The 25409-nt window shown below is 32.1% G+C and overlaps 1 long non-coding RNA gene across 1 annotated transcript; it reads right to left on the bottom strand.

Moving 5' to 3' along the window:
• Positions 1–19406: 19406 nt before the first annotated feature.
• On the bottom strand, positions 19407–22575 carry LOC107845059. The gene is made up of 2 exons (XR_007046093.1): positions 22046–22575; positions 19407–19762 (listed from the first exon to the last, which is right to left on the bottom strand). It is a non-coding gene; the product is annotated as an uncharacterized LOC107845059 (long non-coding RNA).
• Between the last annotated feature and the right edge of the window lie 2834 nt (positions 22576–25409).

The following is a 25409-nucleotide window of genomic DNA, read 5'->3' as shown; positions in this document are numbered from 1 at the left end:
AATTGCTCGATTACAGTCCCTTCAATTGATTTCAGTAATAGAGTCATCATGTTCAATTTTTTGAGGACCAATCTTTGAATGAAGGGGTAGTACCTTAATTTTAGTTGAATTAAGTTTGAATCTATAAATTAAACTAGTAGAAAGGAGAGTAGAGAATTATAAGTTAGTCATTGTTGAGGTTGCTACATGATGATTGTTTGGGCAATAGAAAGCTAAGAATTATGTATCGAAAGAAAAAGCTAGCAGTGGACCTTACATTACTAGGTATAGCCCCTCAGAATGAATTGAGTGTGTATAAGTATTGTTATATCTCTAACTCTAGAGTAATGTGGTTTCAGTTTGGTTTAGAGTTTATTAAGTTATTCACAGGCTTAGAATAATGACTTTAAGCTAAGGAGGATATGGTAGAACAAGTAACCAAGTCAGGCTTTCAGATTTTAATAGTAATGTCTGTATGTGTAGAAAATTAGTGGAAAGGCATGATGCCTAACCCGTCCTTATCTTGCTGTAAAGTTTCATACTTCAGCTATTACAATATCTACTTATGCCATATATGTCATCTCTATGATCATAGATCGTATTTGTGCACATCATCGGAAATCATGTATGCCTACAATTCCTAGTACAAGGAGTTCTGAATCATGCAGTGTTACATATCATGTTTCATGAACACATAAACTCCAAGCTTAGGTCATGCAGTTCATGACGCATGTACTCATGTCATGCCTTACAGTATACTCAGTTCCCATGACTTATGTTATACTTCTAATGATCAGCTAAATTCAGATTTCGGCATGTAAATTCTCATTTTAGATTTCTCGATAAAATCTAGGATGTTGATTTCCTATTCCTCAAGCCTCAGTTAAGTGTCAAGTTTGGTCTAGTGCTATTCATGCTTTAGGTCCTTATGTTTTAACCTTCAGTGAACTCTCCTTATGAAATGATATAGCAATGAGAAGTTACTTAGAAGGGAGAGAGTAAATGTTTCATGTTAAGAAAAGATTATTGCATGCTAGTTTTACATGAGGCTGTAGTTATGAAGATAGGCTTGAATGACATATTGATGTGTAAGTGGCTAAATGAATTTCAAAGATTTGAGTAGGCTTGAACATAGTGAGATAATTCAGTCCAGATCAAACCTCAGTAGGTAGAGTTATCAGAACCTAGTATTCAGTTCTAGTACAGTCTCAGTTGCATTCTTAGTTACAACCTCAGTCATAGTCCCAGCCAGTAATCAGATCAGTAACTCAGTTCAATTTCATATTTTCTTGACCATAGCGTACATTTATCAGTTATTCAGTTATCAGTATTTTAGTACCTCAGTTTACAGACTAATTCAAAATCATGTTAGATGTTTGATCTTGCATTCTCAGATAATACTGTTTTCGCGAATTCATGCTTAGTTATCTCATGTTACTCAGTTACTATGCAGTTTTAGTCCAGACTAAGTACAGTTCAATCCTACATGACCAATATTCAACTATCAGCCACTCAGTTAATCAGATAAGTTAGTACATTTATATGTTCGTGCTCAGTGCCCATATGAATACTTTTAGTAGCCTCAAGTGAAATGCATGCAGTGTTGAAGTAGAAATTCCAATTGAGGGAATAGTCGAGAAACATGGCTAAGATTGCAAGTTAGTAGTCACAGTGCATAAGGCTTAGTAACACTATCTCAGATGACATTTCATAGGCCTTTCTCTATAGTACAGAATTGTAGCCACGTGGTGATTTCTTATTCAAATGTCTTATTCAGACCACACCAAGATTTCCTTGCTCCTTAAAGACACTAGAACTCTATAGAAAGAGTGTCAAAGAAAGGCTCTAGTCGAATATAAGTTTTAGCATAAGTTAGTCTGCAAAACCAGCAATTTAGTTTAGCAGTTTGGCGGACAATGTTCGTATGGTTGGGTTTCCCATATTTCCATCTAGTCATACTATTTGAAGTCTCATGAATGTAAATATTCCAAGATCGAGCAACCATATGGTTGCGAGTTCAGCTCAGTTCAGGTGTCATGCCTCAGTTTCAGATCCCCGATATACAGAAACGATTCAGTTCGTAGGTGCCCTGTGCATCATCTTAGTTTTTCCTCAGTATCTCAACCAAGACAGCATTCTTTCAGGGGACATAATGTCCTAAGGGAGAGATGCACTATAATCTCTGAGCTTTCATGACCTAAACCTTCTATTTTCTCTTCACATTATAAATCTAGTTTGAAATAGTGGGTACTCATAGGTGGACCCACAAGTTCCAATCTCAGTCGTAAGCCATGTATTCAGGGGCTCAGTTTTATTCATGATATTCAGTTCCTATATCACGTTTCAGGATCAGTTATGTTCTTATGTTCCCGTTCATGCGTATTCAGTAAATGATCTCGAGTTGGAGATCAGTGATTTTGTATTCTTGAAAGTTTCCCCTATGAAAGGAGTGAAGAGGTTTGGCAAGAAGGGAAAGCTCAGTCCTCGACATGTCAGTCCTTATCGAATTCTCAGCCATTTCAAAAAGGTCTCTTACGAGCTTGAGTTGCGTTCAGATTTAGCTTCAGTGCATCCAGTGTTTCATGTATCCTTGCTTAAGAAGTGCATAGGTGACCCAGCAACTGTAGTCTTTATAGAGGACCTATATATTCAGAATAGTCTCTCTTACGAAGAGGTCCCAGTCGAAATCCTTGACTATCAGATTTGCAGACTGAGGAATAAACAAGTCCCTCTAGTCAAAGTTCTTTGGCATAATTAGTCCATTGAGGGAGCTACTTGGGAAGCAGAAGAAGATATGCGAACCAAGTATCCTCACCTCTTCTCCGTAAACTCAGACTCAACCTAAGGTAACAGTTTTCCTTTGAATTTACTGAGTCTCATGTTCAGATATAGCTACCAACTTGGTATCAATTAATGTTGCATACTCAGTCATGCATTCATGAATCAGTTCAGTCATGTACTCATGCATCAGACATGCATGCCCAGTATATAAGCTCAGTTTATCAGTAATCCTAGTCATGCATTCATAAATCATGTTCAACTATATACTCATGCATCAGATATGCATGTTCAGTATGATAATTCAGTATATCAATAATTTCAGTCATAAAATCATACTTCAGTTATGCATGTCCAGTGTCTAAATCAAGTTTATTAGTATTCCCAGTTTAATCAGTCTTATTTGAGGATGAATATTCCTAAGGGGAAGATATTGTAAGACCCCACAAAATCCTAAGCTCAACTCAGTCTTTTAAGCTTGCTAAGGGGTCCCAAACTTAGAAAATTCTAGCTAAGTATTTAGACTTAGTATTATCTTGGCCTTTATAAGTTGGAAACTCTATTGCACGACTATTATAACCTTAAAGTATCGATCTTTAGATTGATTCATGATCAGGAATGTAGGTAGATGTTTTTGGACAAGTTTTGTATTTTTTGACCTCATTTAGACCATGTTCGAGTGACCAAAATAGTGAGTCAACGTGATCTTTACGCATCGCATCGTCCCTTGCGTCGAAAGATAATTTTTCCCTCAGTTCAGTACAAATTCCAGTGAACCAATGCGAATTCAATATGGCACATTGGCCATCACATTAATGCCAACGATGCGGTGCGTCGGTTTGTGCATCGATAATTAGATTTTCAGTCATTAAAAGCCGCATCCTCAGGGGTATTAAGGTCTTTTTCCCACGCCTATCAGCCCCAAAACACGAGATTAAGCCCCTTTAGAGGCTAAATCCATTCACTATTCTCAAACTTCTCGAGAACAGAAACCTTAGTTGATCTAAATTCAAAAGCCAAGGCTCAAGATTTCACCATTGTTCTTCAAGAATTTAGCAACCAAGGTATGTGAAGTGTTCATCCAAGGATTCCTTCCACCCTTGGAGTCCAAGAAACTCTTTTAAACTTCAAGTAGCTTGATTTTATGCTTTCCATGATTTGAAATCAAAGTGTATTCATGATTATTGCTATAATTGGATTTCTATTTCATGATTTATTACAAGATTGATGTAGAGTTATTTGATATGTGTGATTTATCATGTGAATTCATGTTGAAACCTATGGAATTATGAATTTGGAAATTGAATCATGATGCTCACATGTTGTTTAGTATTATGTGCACATACTATGCCATCCAAGTGTTTGATGAATTGATCATGAGAATGCAATAATAAGATTATATCATGCTAGTATGTATACTACTTCATGCTATGCAAGTGTTTGATAAAATGCCTCTATAGATGCATTATGAACAAGGGTGCATTTTTATGCTATGTAAGATCATGTGAAGCTTTACTTTTCATGCTATCGAGTCCTGGGGGTATTTATACCCGATAATTGTTACCTAGATCCAGTGTTAGTTACAGAATAATCTCAGTCACGTCATGATCAGTAGACTCAGGAGAACTCAGTAGACTCAGTATTAGTCCCATCTAGTTCAGTATTCAGTTCAGACCTCAGTAAACTCAGTCAGCTAGCAAAATTTAGTAATATTCCATCAGTCAATGGAACTCAATAAACTCAGTAATAGTTCAGTCAAGCCTAGCATGAACTAGGAAATCATTTTAGTGTCTATTCAGTTAGGAGTAGGATTCAGCACCGAGCTAACCCAGGGATAGGGGCATTCCTGCCAGCAGAGGGTTTGACCCTTAGTAGCAATCCCTGCATTACAGAACTATATAGACAACATAGGTTGAGATATCTTCTTTCTAGATTAGGGTTGATACATCTCACATGAGTTTTCCTGCCAGCGAGGGTTGACGAAAGAGCTTCTTATCAAAGAAGGTTAACTCATAACTTGTCTTTACTCGTGGAATGGTACTGACACCCTTACAACTGGGGTTACAGGTTGGATCCTAATCTATTCAGAAAAAGGCATGTTGGTTAGATGATTACCTCTCACAGTCTCAGTTTCAGTTCTAGTCTCAGACTAGAACTCAGTTCAGTTCTATAGATTCAGGACTATCAAATATAGTTACTCAATTTAGTATAGAACTCAGTATAGTTCCATAAAATTAAGACTATCAGATACAGTCACTCAGTTACCATCTACACAGCATCAGTAAACTCAGATATCAATAAATCAGTAATTCAGAACTCAGTATCCAGTGTTATCACGATATCAGATATAGTATATGTATTCATGCATGTACTCTTATTCAGTTATATTCATGTCATTCAGTCAGTATTGTTCATGCATATGAACCCATGCATTTCAGCCTACCTCACTTAGCATACCAGTATATTCAAAGTATTGACGCATACCTTTTTCTTGCACTGTGATGTCTTATATCATAGGTTCAAAAACATGGGCTCCCTAGGACCCTTAGCTATTTAGATTTTCAGTAGTCAGAGTTAGTGGTGAGTCCTCACAGTTCGAGGACATGATTATTTTCTTTGGTATTTTAGTTTATCAGTATAGTTTTTGGTAGCTGGAGTTAGTTGGGACTTATCCCATCAACTCCATGATTCAGACAGTAAAGGTTTTTTATACTAGAGTATTTTTAGACAGATGTTTTCATTTTGGTATTGTTATACCATATTCACTTTTATTTCAGTATTGAACCTTATGGAAAGTTTTTGCCTAATTTCTGCATTTTTGCAGTATTACTATTCAGTTATTGTAGCAGGTACCAGTCAAGGGTTATCTTGTAGTCCTTTGATATTATGAGCACCGTGTAGCGTCCGGAGTACAGACTCGGGGTGTTATATCAATGGGCATAGGTGTTTGATCATCATTTGGAATATTCATCTCTAGATCATCTAACCTATAATCAAAGATGTCTTGTTGTTGTTGTTTTTCTACGTTCTAGTTCTCATTCTCTCTCATCTTTTCAACCACGTACACCCTTAACACCGGCCTGGATGAATCACTAAGATAAGCACGCAACCAAACCTGATCGGTTATCTTGAAAGGCAGTACCCTCTGATTTTCAAAGGGGTTGTGCATGTAGCTGATGACGAGTTCTTCCAATTGGCAATTCAGTCCACAATAACAGATGATTAAGTTCACAAAATCATCATACAAAACATCACTTTGGACTGTCATACTATCGTCTCTAGCATTTCACCCTCGTTCCAATGACATACATATAGATTGTTCTTCTTAATCTATTGACCATGACAATCCACCCCTATTATTATTAATCCCTCCATTAGTGGTACCTAACTAAAGTCATTTGTTAAAAAAAGTTAATAGTTATTTCATAGTGCCGTAAATAAATCCCAATAACTGTGTAATCAGTCTCAACAGATTACTTACCTGTTGGGATTTATGTACACTCCTAAAGCTGGTTTTAACAGACGAGAGTCATCTGTTGTAACAGGTGAATCCTATATTGCAACAGACTATATATTTGTTGCAACAAATTAAGCACCTGTTGGGATTGATGTTACAGTACCAAGGCACCTTTGAAATTGATTCTAACAGATGAGCGACCAGTTGCAATAGACGATGATCTGTTGGAATCGAGGTCAGGTTCTATCACAATAGATTACTAATATATTCTAACAGATATTTACCGTCTGTTGGAATCGAGTTTAGGTTCTTTTGCAACAGACTAATAATATGTTGCAACGGATATTTATCCTATTATTACAGACAACACGCCTGTTGGAATCGAGTTCAGGTTCTGTTGCAACCGGTTACTAATCTATTGCAACAAATTTTTATCATGTTGCACCAAATAACTAATTTGTTGCAACAGATGGGTCAAATGTTACAACAAATGATCCATCTGTTCGATTCATGTTACGACACTATAAAATCATAAACATGAATCCAACATATGAGTCTTCCTTTGAAACAGATCTGTTTAAACAGATGACTCTTATGTTGCATTCATGTTCGCGTATTATCTATTGTTGAAAAAATAGCACAATAGCAGTTACCCAGATGACAAATTCAACTAAAAATCATAATTTGACTTACCAAATTCACCTATGAAGTAATGCCAAAGTGAAAAGTGATGTACGAAATAAAATTTGACCTAAGAAATTGGTCAAATAGCAACAGTAGCGGTAACAACAACAACAACGACAATGGTCAAGAACAAGAAGATGAAGATGATAATAAAGTAGAAGATGATGATAATGAAGTAGGAGATGATGAATAAAGAAGCAGCAACAATGAACAACAAAAATAGCTAAGAGAGAGAAAACAACGATGGATGAGAAGAGAAAAAAAGATGCCTTTTTTTCCTCCGTTTTCCATTATATTAGGTAAAAATTTGAATCAAAGTGCAAATTTAAAAACTTTTGGGCTATTCTCAAACTTACCAAACTTTTTTAATCTATAATAAAGTAATTGTCACCTCCACTCAATAATTAAGACTTGTGTCACCTACACGTTATTTTAAAACTGTTTTATCACCTATAGCTCAAAGTCCCAACTTACTTTTGCGTGTAATATTCATTATTATTTTTTATTATTTTTGTCTAAAATTATTGATAATAAATTTATGTTTAAGATAATACTTACGACTATAACCAAGGGGCTAATATTTTCTTTTCATAATTTTCTTAATATATTTATATAATCTTTTACCTGGATCCTACTACAACTCTATTTTAAAAGAAAAAAATGGGATATAATGATCATTTCATTAGAATCTTTTTAATGTCATTGATGATATAATCTTTCACACTAATCCCACATATCTTTACTAGAAATAGGGTTGGGCTTTTTTAGTACAAATCAAAAAACTGAAAAATCAAACCGAAATTTAATTTTAATTTTGATTTTTCAAATTGATTTCGCTTCAAATTTTAGAAATTCAGTTAAATGGTTTGATTTTTAATTTTTTTTTAAAAATGGTTAAACTAAAAAATCAAAATTATATAAATAATATACATATTTTATTATAGATATTCAGTATAAATAATATTTTTCGGTTATTTCATTTCATTTCATCCATGTTGAGTTATTTATATTTGGAAATTAAAAATAGGTTTGAAAAAAATATTTTTTCTAAGAACATCATCAATTCTAAATGCTCAGTCATGACATAAAAAGTCTCACTTCTTTAAAATTTAAATAAAAATTTGAAATAATCAAGTCGAATTGTAGAAATCGAACCAAACCGAAATTTATTTCGGCTTGGTTATGGTTCTCATTTGCGTCAATCCAAAACTGAAAAATCGAACTGATATTAAATAATTAAACCGAATAAACCAAATGCCTACCCCTGACTATAAGTCTATTTTAATATGTAATTAAAAAAACTAAATGTCTTATATCAGAATGTCTATTTTACTACATCCAATGTCTCAATTTAAATGATATATTTTTTTTAGTAATCAATTCTAAAATGAAAAAGGTACAAATATACCCCTGAATTTTGATAAATGGTACACATATACCTTCCCTTATACTATAGGTACAAATATACCCCACCATTAATGATTGGATACAGATATATCCCTCTCACTAACAGCGTGCTATATGGCAAAATCCTAACCTTTTATCAGTTTTTATTTATTTTATTGCCAAATATTAATCAATCCTAATTTTAACCTACTAACCGACCCATAACTTAGCCTGATTCCGTCGGATGGATATTCAAGAGACGCGTCTTACTACCCAACACAACAAACTGCCACGTCTCTCCCACTCTCTCACATAAAACCCTAACAAAAATATCTTTGATCTGTTCTTTAATTCCTCGCGGAGTAATAGAGAACTGAGTTGAGATTTATAGGTGTTTCTTCTTCATCTACACCTCATTTAATTATCATACATTGTAACGTGCAGTTGTTCATAGTATTTCATGAATCCTGGTTTCAATCTTTTAGCTTCATCTTTCCAAATTGATCATTTTATAGTTAAACAATTCTGTTTTATGTAGACATTTTCAGATTACACTGGATTTCTATTTAATTTTAACTTGGCATGCACAGTTTATTTAGTTTTTCTTCATGTTTGTTTTAATCTAGCTATATTGATTTATTTCACTAGACTAGATGTCCTAAAAACATGTCACGGACTTTTTGACCTTCTCGATTACCTCCTTGTATATCATTGTAACTTCAGAAAAAAGTCTACACTGTGAGTCCTACTCATAGATGTTTAACTGATTTAATGAATGCATAGTAACAGTGTACATTTACACAAGTACTATAAAGTTTATGGTAGTAAATACCTTATAAATCTCTGTTTGTCCTTTGCATTTTGGGGGGTGAAAAAATTATAATTCAAGTCTTCTAGGTGCTTTTATTCTAAGTTTGGTATTATGGATACTGGAATCTCATTTCATTTTTAGTTTGCTGGATAATGAAAGTGGTATCCTATTTCGTTAGTCTCATTTTATTAGTCCAGGCATAGTTATGTTATATAAGTTTGTGTGATGGCACAAAAGTTGTGTGTGGAATGATACGATTAGATCAATTTCCTCTTAGCAGAACTTATGACCTTGTGGAGCTCAACTTTGTTTTCTTTTTCTAATACATACTGGTTACTAAGCTTCATCGGTCTTTGCGTGATAACATGAAGCTTAATGTGACGTGAATAGTGAGATATGTAACCTGCTCTCATTTTTCGCACCTCCTAGTACAATTTTTGTTTTGATCTGTATTCTTCTTAAACTAAAAAATGCTTATTTGATTCATCACTCACTTTGTTGATGGTATAAAAATAGTCTCAGGAAACAAAAAAAAATTTATGAACTCTAATGATAGTGTGACTTGTTGTCCAAAATTGTGTATTTGTGAGAGCATAAAAAACACCAGCCATAAAGATGTACGAAAAGGTAATAATGTTTCCTGTTTAACCCTGTAGGTGTTGGATTTGTATCTGGATGAATATTTGTTCTTGTTACTAATCTTGTTAATTGTTTCTCTTTTTCTATCTTGATTATGTAATATATAGATGAGTTTTACGCTATTACTTGGGGGAGGAAGATGGTTTGTGTGAGTTGTTGTATTAAATTTACTGTGACGTAATCTATATGCTCTATGATGTCATTATGACCCTTGTTTCCTTTTTGTTGTTCTAGTTACAAGGATGGCGTTATTGCAAGTTATAGAAAAGAAGTCTATAATCCCTCATACATGGCCGATAGCTCCAGATGAATTGGAGTATGACTGAGTCAGTAAAGATTATTACCATGTAATATCTTAAGAAGCTAAGTTTAGGCATCTATAATGTTACCATGTCATTGCTACCTTGTCGAGCTTCTATAGTTGGTGTAATTTGAAGGATATGCATGTCCAATACATGATGATTCTTTAGCACACTTTCAGTAATAATTCTCAAGGTATAAAATATGTATAGATGTCTATGGCGGGTTAGTAACCTTAGGTCTGTGTATATAGGTGTCTATGGTGGCAAGTATGTGTTACTTATACGTGCGTGTCCCTTTCATATTTTCTCAGTTGCTATCTGCTTATTTCGTGTTGTCATATCTCTCGTATTTGCGTATTGCTCTGATTTACTTTTTATTATTCCTTAAGCCTTTTTTTTATGTAATCCATCTCCTTGTCGCCTATTTTTTATCTTGAGCTGGGGGTCTATTGGAAACAACCTCTCTACTTCTTCGGAGGTAGCGGTATGAACTGCGTATATCTTACCCTCCCCAGACCCCACTTTGTGGGAATACACTAGGTTTGTTGTTGTTGTTGTATTTGTTTAAATACAATACTCGTTTTGATTGTTAATTAAGTTTTATTTTATAATATCATTAATTCATAGTTTGGTAATTAACAACAAGCACGAGCAGTGCCAAGAACTAGTCAAATTCAGACCTAGATAAGAAATTGCAACAAAGTCCAAGCTAAAATGGGAAGCAAACCTGCCAACACTTACTGATTTTCTTAACTGATGAAAGCAACCATGGAAAATCACTATTTGTAGCAGCATAAAATTAATGGAATTCATTATCATTGAACCTGTTAGCAGGTTGCACACGGAAACATAAAGTTCTAATTTAGCATGTTAGTATCAGTGACAAATTAGTCAAAAAGTACTAGAAATTGAAAGTTCAATTTAGCAATCTATATTAAGACTTTTTTTCTTGTGTAGTTTTTTTGGGAATGCATGACTACATGAGACATACTAAAATGAAAACAAGAACACAAACAACCAATCAAAAGATGTCTTAAGAATTAAAATAGGAACAACCAACTATGCCTCAATCCCAATTAAGTTGGAGTTGGAGTAGGCCATATGAATTCCCACTTCATCATTAAAAAGAGATAGCCTAACCATGTTGTGAAGGAGTATAACATCATAAAAAATACACAAAATCATCAGTACCATCAGTACACAATAATACACATCAACACCATAAGTACCATCAGTTACAATCATCAGTACCATCAGTTACAACCATCAGTACCATCAGTCCCTAACAACATATCAACAAGTAACGAACTCTGTATCAATACCATCAGTCCCTAACAACACCATATCAATACACAATAATTCGGTAGGATAGTCAAAATTAATAATCATAATAATGATCATAATATGTCTAGTGTTAATAACCATAACATGTCCAAAACAGACCCAAAAAATCATAATCATAACATATCTAGTATGAACATCTTGTTTGCAACAAAAACATGTCATTAAAACAGTCCCAAACCAGCCAAAGAAGTATCAAGATGGACCCAAAACAGACTATTCTCTTTTTGTCCTTAACATTTTAGCCCTTTGTGATTGTAACTGGTTGGTTGTAACTTCGTATTTTCCCTTCCAAGTTAATCCACTTGGTGATATTGGAAGGTTAGTTGGTATCACCTCTGAAGCTTATAACTCTACTCCCAGTTGATTGTTGTGGTCTTTATCTTCTTTATAGTCTTTGTAATAACTCTTTAGATTCTGTTTAGGCATTAAAAGAGATTCCTCATCATATTTCTCAAGAGGGAAGGGGGTTGTTAAGTTATGTCTTCTTCATCAGGTAGGACTCTTCATTAATTTTTTGCCATTTCCTTCCCCTAGCAGGCTGTTTCTGCATAGCAGCAGCTTGCTTTACTTGTTTTATCATAACATAAAAACATAATAATTACAAAGTCTAATTAAATAAATAGCCAAAATAGCTCTAGAACAGCCAAAACAGATTCAAAGCAACGTAAAAATAGACCAACAATAAACCTATTTAACTTACAATATTAGGTAAAAATCATTATAAATGTAATATATCTAAAACAACAAAAACAGATTCAAAATAGTCCAAAACAGACTCACTTAACTTACATTATTAAGTACTTTCAATTATAAATATAACAGCTCCAAAATAGATCCAAAACAGACCAACTTAGCTGATGTTATACAGTAACAAACTATTATATATGTAACATACCCAAACTAACTTATTCTTTCTTTTTAAAAAGACAAATAAAAAGCTTAACTGAATAAGCGTTACTCCTAAGAAAATATACTACTGCCCTTTTAGTAGCCTAGCAAACTTTGAATAAATACATAAATCATGGATACTGGATTTATAAACAAATATTTCAGTTTTACCCTTTTTTTAAAAAACTCGTTTCGAGAGTCCGTTTTGACCCCGATTTGGAAATTGGCAATATGGGTATTATTGGCTTCATTTTAAGATGTAGATTCTATATTTGTATGTTTTAGTTGATTCTGAGGTTGTTCAAGTGGGGAAAGGTCCACGTTGAATGGCTTTAAGCTTGGATTTTGTCGTCACAAAGTAGGTTACGACTTAACTTTCTTCAAACTGGATTAGATAGTTGATATTTATATAATTCATGCTATAGGTGTGAGTAATCATCATGGGAAGCGCATTTCAATAATATTATTACTGTTGTGTGCCCATGTGAGTGCTTATATTATTGTTGGTGGTGACTTGAAGTGATTTTTATTGTGTGTTGCTCATGTGGGGACTTTATATAATATTATTGGCCTTGTGTATGCATTTGGCTGCTTTCTTCATGATAGGAATAACCAAGTAGGTCTTAATGTGATATTAATGATGCCTTACTAGTATTTTTTTTTACTCTAGTGTTACATTGCTTATACAAAATCATGGTTAGTTGACATATTGACTGGATTCTGGGCTCACGTGTACATGTATTGAATGGATTCGAGATCTTTATTCTAGTTTGGTTATAAGCATTACATCCTCATATCACACATACATTGATGACACATTGGTACAATTGTGGCAACACTGTTTTGACAGAAATGAAATAATTTTAAGAAACTCTCTACCATAGCCCATTAGTTAGAGAGGAGATATAGATATTGAGATTGACTATTGAGAAAGTATATGGGTTACGAACCCCTCTTAGGTCCTACCCAAAAGAAATGAGGCTCGGGATGTATATATGGATGTTATGCGATAACCTTAGTCATATCATATCATCATTATGGCATTTCATATATTATGCATCTTCCGTGTGGTATGTTTGTGCTTATTTGATGCATATCTATTTTGTATGTTTTACATACCTATTTGCTTGTTCAAATCACATAATCAAACAACACAATAAGTAATCCAGACTTCTGTAACGCCCCAAATGTAGTACCTGAAATTCTACACGGTGCTCATGACCTCGAAGGATCACAAGCTAACCCATGACTGATATCTGTAACTGAGCACTGCATAATATACTGTATAAATGCAGAATAAAAGTTGTAAGTCCGTAAGATTCACAACTGAAACATAATATCTGATAAAACAATGTTTGAACGGGGTATAGAAATGCCCAAAACTGAAATAAACTATCTGAACATACTGTAGTCTGAAAGCCTCTAAACTGTCTGAAAACTATGGAGTTAAAGGGACATATCCCCAACTAACTTCGAGCTACTGAAATAAACTAAGTACTGGAGGAGTAAAATAATCAAATAATAACATCCTCGAATGATGAGGACTCACTGCTGACTCTGTCTGTTGAAACTTGAATGCTACTGATGCCTGTGCTTCTGAACCTATGGTGTAAAAACACCATAGAGAAAATACGTCAGTACGATTGAATGTACTGGTATGTAAGTGAGGTAGGCTGAATGCAAAGGGTTTATATGCATGAAAAATACTAAGTGACTGTATAACATGAACGTGAGAATACATGTATGAATGAGTAACTGTAACTGAATTCGTGGCAAAACTGACTACTGAGTCTGAATACTGATAACATGAGTTACTGATAACTGATATAACTGATACTGAGCGACTGTGTCTGGCAATCTAGGTTCTGATAGAACTATTTGAGTTTCGCACTGTACTGAATGACTGTATCTGATAGTCCTGAGTTCTATTACTGAGATTGAGACTGAGACTATAAATGTGGGAAGTAGTCATCTAACCGACATTCCCCAAATAAAGCAATATAGTTGAGTTGGGGTCCAATTTATAACCCTAATTGGAAGGGTATCAATACCGCGCCACTGGTAAGGACAAGCTGTGAGTGACCCTCATCTGACATTGTCCCCAAAAGAGAATGGTGGGACCCTCATCTAACAGTGTTAATCCATCTCATCAACCCTCAACTGACAGTGTTGATGTCTCAACCAATGCTAGCTACATAGTTTTGGAATGCAAGGATTGCTGCTAAGAATCACACCCTCATCTGACAGTATGTGTTTCTATCCTTGGGTTCACTCGGTGCTAATTCCTACTCCCATCTAAATAGATACTGAACATGATAAACTAAACTAAACTGGACTGAGTTCGTGAGTTTCGTTGACTAACGAAATACTACTGAGATTACTGAATTACTAAGTTTTCTTGAGTCACATGACTGAATGAGTTCTATGGATCATGGCTTTACTGAGAGGATCTTGAAAACATGACACTGGCTCTAGGCACATAGCTAATTGTTGGGTATTTAATACCCCCAGGACTCGATAGCATAAAAGTAAATCATGGCACAAGCTTGAAAGAACGACAACGGCTATATATCCATAATTCGTTGACTAAAATATTTCATCAAACACTTGACATGCATTAACTTGTACATGAATGGAGATTTCACAATAACATGCTATGAATGCACTATTTTCTTCACATAGGCATTTTATCAAACAAATGGGGAGCATACAATAATCACTACATCAAATTATCATGGCTACATAATTCAACTTGCAAATTGAAGGGTTTATCAAGAATACCACGTAAATCATCACATACTAAGATCAATTCTTGAAATTAATAGTCTATAACATGGATCAAAACCCAACAACAACATCAACATGAAATTTCAATTCAAATAAATCATGAACATTCATAAAGATACAATCTTTGAATTGAAAAGGGATTCTTGAGCTTCCATGAGAGTATAAAGGCCAAAAATCAATAAAAGAGAAGAGTTAAATTATATTGTAGGGTACTTTTTGTCATATTATGATTAATATTTAATCAAGGGCATTCATGTATTTTCTATCATAGATAACTCTCAAATTATAAAGATAATAGGATGAAAGATTATTTTCCTAGACTGCATTTTTATGGGAAAACACATTAGTTGAATTTCGTGGGTTTATCCCTTTCTCTCTTTATTGAATTTCTCTTGGATATCTTTTCGTTAGATTATTTGAATATCATTTCAATTCTTCTTTATTGAATTAATCATGTGCTTGTTTTTTTCTAATTTGGAAATTTCAAATCTATATTTATTAGCCTTTAACTTACTTAATTATGGAATTGTTCTTTCTTTCTTCTATATCTCCCCTTATTTCATAATTATGTCTATCTCGTTTATTATTGTACATCAAGTTGCATTATTTCTTTGTTTTGATGGGGTCTCTAATGAATCTCGAGGGCTCATTTTGAAAGATTTGTGTAATGACTCATTTCATTGTTATGTAAATTATTTACGAAAAATAATTTGATTCAATTTTTTAAAAATAATTAATAATAATTTTCATGATATAAGATCTGCAGAAAAAATTAATTTGAGAAAAATTTTCAAATTAGTCCAGCGTATCTTATACATTGATGCTGAGACATCTACCATTGCCGCAACATCGCTGCAACTACACTTCTACCACCGTAGTGATGCTTAGGCATTAAGGCATCCTAGCTTTTTTAAAACCCTTCTGCCAGTTGTTGTTTACTGTTTCATTTGTCTCCTCTAAAAACACCCCAAACAAATCCTAGGCTTTGAAAAACAAGAATTTAAAGGCCAAGCTCAAGGAGGGTGATTTACAAATGTTCATATAGGAAGCTTTGATCGATTGGATAAGGAAAAGCATATTAGGTGAGGATATTCACTCTCCATAGAAGCAAAACTTGTCCTTGAGGTGAGTTATTTATTAATTATAGTATATTTAGGTTAGATTCATCATTCATGTAATGACTATAGTTCTTCTAAGAGACTTTATGTCTAGGCCAACAGGCATGGTGTTCGGATGAAATTATTAACAGACTATGCCTAGGATAACTGCTTGATGAATTCGGTGATGCATGTTGAGTTTATGTTATATGTTAGTACTTTAAATGTTGCGGAGTTTCAATGCTTGCATAAACTAAAGGTAGGTCAGTAAATGGAGGGTTGTATAAATTTATTTAAAAAAGGGATATTCTAACGAATGGACTTACCGGTTCAATGTACATATACTTTGTGTTTTTTGGGTAGGTAGTAGAGGGGAAATAGGTTGAGTCAGGTTGATTTTAGATGGAAGAGTTTTTCATTTGAGATGAAGTAATAATAAAGTTAAGAGAGAAATGGGAGGGATATAGGAAGAAAGAAGCTTGGGTTTTAGTCGCTAGCAAGATTTGATGTTAGTGTAGTGAAAGGTTAAGGGTTTAGTTTTATAAGTGTCCTTAAGATTACATGGGAATTGGGAAAATGATAGACGATAGTCAATTTGAAGTAATTCTTTACAAATAGGTATCTAAATATAGTCATAGAGTTGATTTTACTCTATTCTTATATTTGAATCAAATGATTGTGATTAGCCTTTCGGCATGCTCGAATGTGTGGGACCAAATAGTTTAAAGCTACATTAAAATGATTAAATCAAAAGTTAAAATGTTGATGACTGCAATATGAACTAGAATATTAATTCTTATTGTTTATTGAGCATGTTCTTGAGGTTTTACCTATATTTGATGATATTTGTATAAGGCATCACGCCCGCACAGATTGTTATTATGCCCATGTATCAAGTAGGTATGATACATATAATTATCTCGTTCTCTACGGTTTATAAATAAGGTCCTTGTCAAGCCTATTATATGTTTACACCATATCTAATCATTGCATTGATGTTCTACATTGCTGTTGCATCACTACTATTAAATTGTGATGATGTCCTTATCATTTACCAATTACCTATGATCATTTGGTCATTGGATTTTTTCAAATGTACATGATGTGACATGAATAACTCAAAAAAGGAATGGTATGAAAATGATAGTTTGAGGTTAGTAAGATAATATTTCTATCATTGTGTGTGGTAACAAAAGTATGAATATAAGGTATGCCTTGACTGTGTATATCTATTATTTTCATGTATGTGTAATTGTATATGTGACATGTACTGTAGTATCTTTCTTATGGAGTTGTTATTGCTTATTTAATTATGGTAGATATAGCATTATAAGTGGTAATCAAAATAAAATGGTGAGTGGAAGATGTCATGAGAGAGAGATATGGAGTTGTCTGAAAAGATGAGTGCATAAGAGACGTGTTTAGTATTTCCACATTATTGTTATCATTTAGTCACTCTGAGGAAAAATTTCTAATGTTATAACACAGAGAGGGAAGGCGGTATGGTTGGGATTTTAAAGTACGCCTATGTATGTTTAGTTGTAATGACTTTCTATTGGTCTTGATCTCTTCTCGATTTTTATATACTATTAGTTGCTCTCTAACCTTGCTCCAAAACTAATAAATACTAGTACGTGTGGTTGTACTGATAATAAACATAATATAACTCATTTTTTAGGATATATCTATGTTACGGGTCAACTAGAATTTTTGTAGATGCAACAATTGACTATACTTCAGTAGCTACTACTGTTCTACTCTTACATGGATGTTGTTTTTAGTCATTTTTCATATGTTTATTACTCTTGTACCTATTCAGACTAGCTCCTGTGAAGTTTTTTATTACATCTGCAATGTTTTATTGTAATAAATATTTGTTTTAAGTAAAGAGATTTATTATATATTAAGCTCAAGGTTTTAGTTATATTTCTGTTGTTTAATTAATGGTTGGACGATAAGGATTCTCCTATCAATGGTAGAGTTGGGTAGGTGTCCTCATGATTCCATGATGTTAGTTATAATAATTTATAGCATCAAATTATTATTGGTCTAAGGTTACTATGCAGATCCCATGCCGTTTTTGGCTTTAGTTTTCATCCTTATATTTCTTCACGACAGGTCCATAGAATATATGGTTGGTACCGGTAAGTAGTCTTCGCATACCGTATTTGCAATGAAGGCATGGTTAATCAAAATAGTATAAATATCCTATTTTGGCAATTTGATGCCTTTTTTCAATTTGGGGGAACATGCTATTGTGAGAATCTAAGTGTTTTTCGCTAACATTAATTTGACTATGAGTCTAAACCCACTATTATTCATTACCCTTTAATTAATTTCAAATCTTAGTTTGTAAACTTGAAATTTTAGGTTTTACCTAATAAAGTGAAAAAAAATGAGTATTTTTTATAATATCTAACCTAGTTTTAACTTAGTTTTCAATGGGATTCAAGATTTGGGACCCTTAAGCTATGATTAATTTCATTAATTATTAAAATTTCGATATGACACTTTTATTTTGTGATCTATATTCAAAGGGATTTTAGACCCAAAACCAATGTATGCCAATATGGGTTTCAATAAACTTGTAATTGTTTTTAAAATTCATTCTAATGGATCAAAACTATCATCTAGTCAAGGCGAATATAGTAGCACACTACTAGAAAACTGCTTATTATCTGGGAATTTTTATAGGGATAATGTGATAAAATCCCCACGTAATTTGATTACCTGCAGATTTACTTACCAATTAGAATCCAAAGGAAATACCTTCGTAGGTAATTATTACCTGCGGATTTATAAAATTTCTAGGTAATTTAGTTGCGAAAATAAATCTGCAGGCACGTTATTTGTGGATATATTTGCGATTAGCTATCAAAATTTTGCATGAATTATTTGGTAAAATTTCATAAAAAAGGGGATTTTACCTGCGGATTTTCATGAAAAAATTCATAAATTATTCCCCACGAAGATTCCCAAGTAAATTCCTAGGTAATTTAGCTACGGAAATAAATCCGCAGGTACGTTATTTGCGGATTTATTTGCGATTAACTATCAAAATTTTACATGAATTATTTGATAAAATTTCATAAAAAGGGAATTTTACCTGGGGATTTCCACAAAAAAAATTCACAAATTATTTCCCACGAACCATTTCTCAGGAAAATTCGATGAAATGCCCCAAATAAATCTGCAAGAACAAATTCTTTCAAGAAAATTTTCATGAATATTTAGCATGCACATCCCCATAAAAATTCTCAAATAATAATTCACGTAAATTACTACAAATATTTCACAATTAATCAAAAATCTATTCAAAACCTTCAATAATTCTCTAAAATATCATCCAATACAAGTCTAATGTAAATAATTACAGCTAAGAAAAAAAATTCAAAACATCCACATCAATAATGTATGATTCTTAAATGATCCAAAAAAAAATATTTCAAACTTGAATCACTTTCATTCACATCGTCAGAGTCATCATCACTTTCATCCTCTTGGTTGTCTTCTTGATATGGGCGTTCATCATTTAAAAAATCTTTTAACTTCCAACGGTCGAGCAAGACCTCTCCACCACAAGAGGATGCTTGTACTAAATTGCTTGATGCTACAACAAAATACACAGAAGACAAATGACAAGATTAGAGTTGCAATAGAAAAAAGACAAATACAAAAAGAGTATTGGCAATAATGTAGTAAAACAACGGAAAGATCTATTTCAATAAAAATCTTGTTATTCTCTTACATTAATTGAACATGAAATAGAAGAGTGGGGTTGATATTATAATTTTATGTTACTATACTTAACCATTTTCAAGTAACTAATTCACATTTCAAGTAACTACACTTCACCATTTTCTAGTCACTACTACACACTTCAAGTCATTACACAACCATTTTCAAATAACTAATTTACATTGCAAGTCACTACACTTAAAACATTTTCAAATCACTAGTACACATTTCAAATCACTAGTACACATTTCAAATCACTGCACTTAACTATTTTCAATTAACTAATTCACATTTCAAGTCACTATACTTAATAATTTTCAAGTAACTATACTTTACTATTATTTTCAAGTTATTAGTACACATTTCAAGTGACTACACTTAATCATTTTCAAGTCACAAGTTCACAATTTCAAGTAACTACACTTAACCGTTTTCAAGTCACAAGTTCGCAATTTCAAATAACTACACTTAATCATTTTCAAGTCACTACACTTAATAATTTTCAAATACCTAATTAATTAATATTTCAAGTCATTATACTTGACAATTTTCAAGTAACTAGACTTAACCATTTTCAATTCACTAGCACACATTTCAAGTCATTACACTTAACCATTTTCAAATAACTAATTCACATTATAAAGCACTACACTTAATAATTTTCAAGTCACTAGTACACATTTCAAATCACTACACTGAACCATTTTCAAATAATTAATTCACATTTCAAGTCACTATACTTAACCATTTTCAAGTAACTACTTTCACATTTCAAATAACGATACTCAACAATTTTCAAGTCACTATACTTAACCACTTTCAAGTAACTACACTTAACCATTTTCAAGTCACTAGTACACATTTCAAGTCACTATACTTAACCATTTTCAAGTCACTACACTTAACTATTTTCAAGTCACTAGTACACATTTCAAGTCACTACACTTAATCATTTTAAAGTCATCAGTATACATTTCAAGTCACTACACTTAATTATTTTCAAGTCACTAATATACATTTCAAGACACATCACATTTCAAGTAACTATACTTTATTATTTTCAAGTTATTAGTACACATTTCAATTGACTAGAGTTAACCATTTTCAAGTCACAAGTTCACAATTTCAAATAACTACACTTAATCATTTTCAAGTCACAAATTCACAATTTCAAATAACTATACTTAATCATTTTCAAGTCACTATTACACATTTCAAGTCACTACACTCAAGCCATTTTTAGAAAGCTAATTGACATTTCAAGTCACTATACTTAAACATTTTCAAGTCACTACACTTAACCATTTTCGACTCACTAGTACATATTTCAAGTAACTACGCTTGACTATTTTCAAGTAACTAATTCACACTTTAAGTCGCTACACGTAACCATTTTCAAGTCACTAGTACACATTTCCAATCACTACACTTAAATCATTTTCAAATAACTAATTCACATTTCAAGTCATTATACTTAACCCTTTTTAAGTTAACCTTTCATGTAACCACACTAAACTATTTTCTAGTCACTAATCCACTTCTCAAGTGATGACATTTGATCATTTTAAAGTCATTAGTACATATTTCAAAACACTACACTTGATCATTATATACAGTTTAAATTTAAGATCACAAGATTTCAAAATGTTCTTCACTTTGTTAAATTCTGTTTCAAGTTAAACTAGACAAATAAATTAAAATAGAGTACTTAATATAACTTGACAGTAATGAACAATAATGCTAGTCCTACCAGTCAACCACATTACTAACTTAAATACAAATGTACTTGACGGTAATGAAAAATAAATCACTTGTTAGTCCTACAAATCAACCACACTAGTAGTTTAAATACAAATTAACTTGACAGTAATGAACAATAATGTACTTGATAGTCCTATTAGTTAACCACAATATTAACATAAATACAAAGTTTTGAACACAGTCCTTTATGTGAAAACACAATAGAAAAAGATTCAAAGAACTTGGATGGTTCAACTGAATCACAGGAAAGTGGAAACATAAAAAAGATGTCTAGGAAGGACCACTTCTAGGAAGGTCCAGAAGTTTATCCGGCCTGAAAATGAACTATTCTTCATAGTATGTCACACTTTTAGATATAAAAACACAATAGTAAGAGGAGGAGGAGGTAACAGACCTGCTACAATAATACCATTAGAAGATCTGGCAAGTCACAGTCATATCTGTTCATAGGGAAAATACTATCAGTCTTTCCTTTGAAGAGGCCAACAACATTAGGAGCACCTTCCCCTTTCAGACTGATGCAATCATCACGCACCACGACTTTTGTACGAAAGTGAGATTTCACATTCTTTACAAAGTCAGATAAATGAGACAGGCTTCCTGCATAGAGAATTGACTCAGGTACATCCATGGAGAGTGTCCATGATGATGTTCGAGAGTACCAAGTTGGATGTGATGTCAATCAGACATATGATATCCTGCTAACCTACGGAAGTTGTTGAGTCCGCCGGTGGCGACGGCTGGCGTTGATGGCTGTGGCGGCTGCATGGATGCTGTGCAGCAACGGAAAACCTCGGGGAGGGGAAAAACGGCTTAACGGTGGTCGTCGATGAAGGCGGCATCGGTTGTTTTGGTTTGAGAGAGAGAGAGAGAAAGTTAGAGAGAGGGAAGAGAGAGAAGATAGGGAGAGAGGCGGATGTTTTTAGTGAAAATGAAATTAGGGTTCATGTTTTGTTTAAAAAGAGATTAGTGAAAAATTTAATCTCAGCCGTTGGATTGGTTTTGATCAACAGCTGAAATTAAAGTTATTTAAAAAGGGGTCAGAAAAAATTGAATTTCAATTTGAGCTTAAAATTGGTATCAATTTGGCTATAATTGTCATCAATGGGATATAAAATTGGCTGATAATTTAACACTAAAAGGGAAATTAAATGTAATTGACTTCTATTTTAACAACAACAACAACAACAACAACAACAATAATAATAATAGACAATGCTTTTGTAAATCGGAAGTGTGCATTTTTACGAAAAATAATTTAATAAAATTATGTAAAATATCTTTAAATTGATATTAAATTGGTTAAAATTGACATTAATTGAGTACAAGGTGGCTAGAATTTAAATAAATTAGGAAAATTGTTTTAAGTTAGGCTGCTATTTAATAAATAAAATAAGGTGTCGCTATTAAAAATAGACAACGCATGTAGAATTAAGATTATGTAAAAAATATTTTACAAAATTGTTTTTAATATTTTAAAATAAATTAGTTACAAAATTTAAAAATAATCATAATAATAATAATAAAAAAAAATTAGACAATGTATTTGTAAATTGTGAGTGTGCATATTTATGAAAGATGATTTAAGGAAGAAAATTATGTAAAATATTGTATTTGAATTAATAAATTATAAAAAATAATAATAAAAATTAATAAAAATAATTTATAAATATTTAAATCATTAATGTGACACGTTGTTATTTATATAATACGAGAATAATTTGTAAAAATATTAATATTTAAAATTAAATAATTTTGATAAAATAATAGCCTAAGAGTGTATAGGGAGGTCAAAATTAGGTGTCAACAACAACTGAAGCAGACATGTTATAAATGTCTATTTTATTTTTTTATTAAATATTATTAATCGTGAATTACTTATCTGTCACTGATGACCATTAATTTCTCGATCTCAATAACGAGTCAAGCTAAGATTGATGGTCAGCTCAAATACATCTTTGATATCATATTCAGATGCTTGATCAGCTCATGTGAGGTTCACAAGTAATTTTAAAATTGAGTCAAGCTAAGGTTTATTCAGCTCGAATTAATATCAATTCTGACTAAAATTGATATTAATTGAATAAGAATTAGACTAGACATTACATAAGCTGGGCAAATTGAATTGGCGTAGGTTGTTATTTAATAAATGTAGGAAAGACTTAATAATAACATTATTATTATTATTATTATTATTATAATAATAGACAATGTTTGTAAATTATGGGCATGTATAATTGTCGAAATGATTTAATAAATATTAGCAAAATTATGTAAAATATTATATAATGTAAAAAATAATAATATAAAAATAAATCATATATTTTCAAATCATGAATGGGACACGTTAATATTTATTTGATATCAAAATACTGCGTAGAAAATATCAATATTTAAAATTAATAATTTTGCTAAAATAACAGCCTAAGGTCAAAATTGGATATCAACACAAGTAACCCAATTTATTCCCACAAATTGGGGTCCGTGGATGGTACAGTATACGCAGACCTTACTGCTAAGGTAGATAGGTTGTTTCCAATATACTCTCGGTTCAAGAAAAATAGTATGGAGCTGTCCAATTTCAAGAAAATATTAGTGAAAATTGATTTAATATTGGTCGTTGATCAAATACGATGAATGATTAAGATTAGACTTGAGGAGATGAGTCAAATTGGGATTAGATATTGGGTTAAAAAAATTGAATTGAAGATTTCGATTGAGTCAAATTAAATTCACTTGACACAAATTGAGTATAAATGGCTAGAATTTAAATAAATTAGGAAAATTGAATTGAATCAAGTTGATATTTAATAAATATAGTAACTATATAAAATTAACATTAAAAATAAATATAATAATAAATAAATAAATATTGATCAACGACTGAGATCTAAAGATTAAGAATTTGGTTAAAAAACTGAATGAAATTTGAAATAGAGTTAAATTGGACACAATTAGGGCTAGAATTGTAATAAATTGGATAAAATTAGGCTAAATTTGTTACAAATTGGCAAAATCAGACTAGAAAACAAAGAAATTAAAAAATTAAATTGACTAAGGTTGTGGAATCATACTATAATAATAATAGTAAAATAAATAATATAATTATGCTCAAATTAGTTATGAATAAATGGTGGAACTAAAAGTACGACATATAATATATTACTTTAAAATCAACGATAATATATATATATATATATATATATATATATAGTATAAATAATGTTTTCCCGTTATTTCATTTTCCCGTTATATTTTAAAATGAAAAATAGGTTTTAAAAAATATAATTTTTTCTAAAAAAAAATCATAAATTTTTAATGTCCGGTCATGACAAAGAAAGACTCACTAATTTAATCTTAAAAATCAAAATAAAAATTCAAAATAACTGAACCGATCGAATTTATAGAAATCGAATCAAATCAAATTTATTTTGGTTTGATTACGACTATCATTTTCGTCAATCCAAAAATTGAAAAAAAAAATCGATATTAAACAAAAAAATCGAACAAACAGAATGTCCACCCCTAATCTAATCATATATATAGTTTTGAAACTACCTAATACTTTCAACTCAATGTAAAATAAATTATTTTTTTATTTTATTTCGTGATTATTATACCTTATATCTCACATCAAACGACTCCTGAATGTACATTATATTGATATATTATATTGTCATGCGTAGTATGATGCCTTACAATTATATTTAAATTAACCAATAGAAAACACGATCTATTTAAGCCCTGAGTCGTTCTTC

Source organism: Capsicum annuum, chromosome 10 (genome assembly GCF_002878395.1).
Source record: "Capsicum annuum cultivar UCD-10X-F1 chromosome 10, UCD10Xv1.1, whole genome shotgun sequence".
NCBI lineage: Eukaryota > Viridiplantae > Streptophyta > Magnoliopsida > Solanales > Solanaceae > Capsicum > Capsicum annuum.
Note: the sequence above shows the minus strand (reverse complement) of the source record. Positions and strands in the feature narration are given on the sequence as shown.